This window comes from Bombus impatiens, unplaced genomic scaffold (genome assembly GCF_000188095.3).
Source record: "Bombus impatiens unplaced genomic scaffold, BIMP_2.2 scf_0259, whole genome shotgun sequence".
Lineage (NCBI taxonomy): Eukaryota > Metazoa > Arthropoda > Insecta > Hymenoptera > Apidae > Bombus > Bombus impatiens.
This window is the reverse complement of record NT_176678.1, coordinates 456996-460911: the sequence shown is the minus strand read 5'-3', so window position 1 is coordinate 460911 and position 3916 is coordinate 456996. Positions and strand designations below refer to the sequence as shown.

Genomic DNA, 3916 nt, shown 5'->3' with positions numbered 1-3916 from the left:
AGAAACGAGGAGGGCGGAGAGGCGGGGAAACGATGGCCGAGAGAATCACGGGACGATCGTAAAGCCGATCGTTCCGACGGAAAACGAGTCGAATTAGACGCACTTAGCGACCCTTTAAGGCTCGTTTTTACGCGCGAAAGATGAATTCCGCAGGGGCGTTCGCCAACGATTCCACCACGTCCCCGCGCTCCACGCGCTTCTTAATGCTCGTCCGATTTGAAATTCAAATTCTCTGTTTACGACGCCGCCGGCGGACTATTCGATTTACGATATTAAACACCTTTCATTGAATTTTTTTCGCTAACGAGCTTCGGATGGCTGAAACGATCGATAGACAGATCGGAGGCGATAGGATCCGGCCGATGTAAAAACGAAGGGATTAAGATCGAGATTTCGTTTGGTCGGGCGTACGTACGACTTTTCAGCGGATCGTCGTTGTAATTAACGAACATCGGCGCGATCGCTTTCGCCGAAGTTAACGCGACTTTTATCGAAATCGGAAAATACGCGACATATTTTTAATTCCTCGGATTTCGATCGCGTCGATTATTCTCGACAGATCCGAAACTGGATCGGACTATTTAGGAAATAGGATCGACTGGAAATTGTTGCGAGCGATATGTCGTATATTTTCAACGTATTTTTAACAACAAACTCGTTTAATCGAAGTAACTCGACTCGCGTAAACCGAAACTTTTCAAGTTAAATTGCTCGATGTTAAATTCGATGCGACTCGAATCGTCTCGAAGCGACTCGAACTACCGATCTGAACGAGGCTTTAGATCTGGAAATGGCGTCCCGAAGGAAATTACGAGTTAACGAGTTCCGACGTGGCAACAGTACCGACCACGCGATATCTCGTAGTACGTTACACGGGTTCGATAATCAAGGGCCGAGGGGTGGTGCTTTGGATTATCTCCGTCCAGATGAATCCCGCGCGATGCGATGGTACCCTGTGCGAACGCCACGGAGCCTGCCACGGAGCTTGCCACGGAGCATCCGCGAGAGAAGAGAGAAAAAGGAAAAATAACGAAAAAAGAAGAAAAAGAAAAAAATGACGGAATAAGAGGAAGCCGCGTTGTATTACGCGCGTGACGTCACTAATGACAATATAATTGCACACTACCAACACAGTGAATTTCTTACGACGCGCCCGTGCGGGAACTCGCGCGATCCCCGTTTCGGCTTAATGAATTTATTTTAATAACGACCGGTGCCTGGCGTGCATCGACCTCCCGGCGCTCAATTGCGATCCGCGTTCCTCTCTCCAGCCGCGTTTTCCTTCTCCTTCCTCTTCGTCCTCTCCTTCTTCTTCGCCACGCTCTCTCGCGTGGAAACTCGAAGAGCATATTTAAATTCTGACTGTGCTCGAGGACGATTACGAGCGCATGTAAACGATCGTCATCAACGGCCATTATCGTGGCGTGTTCGTTTTGGTACCAGGCGATGCCAAAATAGTCGAGCCGCCGGATATCGCGTTTCTGCAGTTTCCATCGCGACTCTGACTTTCCAGAGAAGCGATTTTCCTTCAGGGTAACGAAGAAGGCAAGTCTTTGCTATTTTCGCGCGGATACGAGTTTTCGGTCTATACCGCGGAGCTGCTAACGACCGAGATACGAGATATATCATATATCGTACGATCGAGACGATTAGGATGAAAAATATGGCGAGAGGATAGACGCGTAATTTCATCTATGTATTTTAAAAAATAGTCGCTGAAATTTCCAGAAACGCCGCCGTTATTCGATTTACTGCGAGATTTCTGCGAAAACGTCTATCGCTTAAGAGAGATTTATCGTATCGCGCTTTGATAGTTTTAGCGCAAAGGGGAAAGTATCGACGTGCGGTGATTTTAACGCTCGTAAAAGCGACGTTTTCCTAGAAAGTTCCAAGAGAACGAACGTTCCTCTCGGATCTGTGATTTTTCTTCTTCGTGTATTTATTAAAGACCCGTGGAAAGTTCTTATGGTTTTCGGTAAAGCGCTTCGTTTCTGATACCATAGTTGTCATTCGTCGTTTAACTTTGAGATTAGCTGCATCGTCTTAAAGCTCGGACGTGATTGCTCGGAAAACTGTTCCAACGTACCTTTGATTTTGATTTTAGTGGATTTTTCGCGTTATTAGGTCTTTGCGGAACATATTTGCACGATATATATTTTCCTATCGACTTCTTCTTTTTTCCCGGGTTTTATGTTTTTAAGATCAACCGTATTATCTACGTTTGTTCGAGGCGAGACTGTCTCGTTTGCGTATTCCTTATCGCTTGTAATTAAATTCCGCAGAAACGAGGCGTCGAATGCGGCGATTAAAACCTCCGAACCGTCGTTGCAGCATTATTTAACCGTTATTAGGGATATTTGGAGATGTTCGGTACATCTTGATAAGTATACACATCGTGCGTTTTAGCTCTCGATTAACCCGATGTTTCTCCTTGCGAGTCGAAGAAGGACGAAATACCGGTAATCGTGTGTAACGAATTCGAGCCAAAGGACTCTTAATTACACGGTAGCTTTAATCCGATTGCCTTCTTCCGAAAGCCGCGCTTTTAACGTTGCTTTCGGCGAACGTCCGTTACAACTCGGCGGAAAATTTTTGCCAAGTAACGGAAAGTAAGTGTCGACCATCGATGAAACGGCAGGTCATCGTCTTTCAAACGCGTCGTGTCTCGAAGAGAATCAGCCCGATAGATTAAATCTCACGCGGCGAAAGGAGTTCGAGTCGACGATACGTCGGACGTGACTCGCCTTAAGCTTTCAGCGAAACGTAAATGAAACTTAACCGCGTAAGGATTTTTGTATTTGTATTTTGGATCGCGATAAGACACGATTTACAGATGCGTTGTCTCGATACTTCAATTTTATATGAAAAATTGGGAGAATCGACAATTTGAGTTAAAAAAGCGATATCGGTAGAATTAGGAGAACTTGTAACAAGAACGTTAAGAAACAGACAGTTAAGAGAGATAACGTAATTAGATGTTTCTGCTTTTATTTACTTTATTAACTTTGTTTTATCTCTCGCAGATATCAATGACCATACTTGAACGATTAAATCGTGCAAATACTCTGAAAAACTATAGAAATTTATCGAATTTCCTACGATCTTTACCTTTTGCTTACTATATATATTGATATATTATACTGGCTGTGACTGTACAGGCGATAAATACGCAGAGACTGGCGTACTCGTAAAATATTATAAAGCTGGAATCTCCGATCAAACTGTGAACGATAAAAAGGCCAGATCTTTAATAAATTGCCAACGGAACAACTCGGAAGCGCGCGAACGCTAAACTATAACACACAGACGTAGAATAGATAGGCGCAGCGAAACTCGTCATCGATAAAAGCGGCGGTATTTTTATTCGCAAATTACAAATTACAAGGGAAATTACGCTCGAACGAAGCCGGTATCTTGATTGTATTCACCGACACGACCGGTGGTCGTCGCGGCGCGTTCCAGGAAATCCGTCACGGTCGTTAGCCAGGCCCGATTATTTTCCAATCGACCGGTTAATTTGCGAATTAATTGTCCAACTATCCGCTCGATCTACACGTGTTCCACCGTGTGCTGTGCGCGGTTTCCGAACCGTGTAAAGCTACTTTCGTCCTGGTTGCTCGTTATCTCTCGAGTCCGTGTATGTACATACGTGCTGGAAGCGGCGCGATACGGCGTCAGATAATGGCGTCGCATCACGGCAGAGGAAATCGTCTCATGAAAAATGTACGCCCCGTCGAAACCTTCCCGATAATAAAGTGGAACGCGAAGAAAATCGTACCCGCGATCATACGGTTCCCCTCTTTCGATCGACTCCTCTCTCTCTCTCTCTCTCTCTGCTTCTTTCTTCCTTCTTTTCTCTTTCCTCTTCTCTTTTTTTTTCCTCGTTTTCGCTGTTTACACAACGGCTCGGCGGCTC

The 3916-nt window shown here is 45.1% G+C and overlaps 1 protein-coding gene across 1 annotated transcript in view; it reads left to right on the top strand.

Annotated features, from left to right (window-relative positions):
- The window catches only part of LOC100744058 (paired box pox-neuro protein), a 32979-nt gene that overhangs the window by 19823 nt on the left and 9240 nt on the right, over positions 1-3916 (top strand). The gene's annotated exons all lie outside the window — the stretch shown is intronic.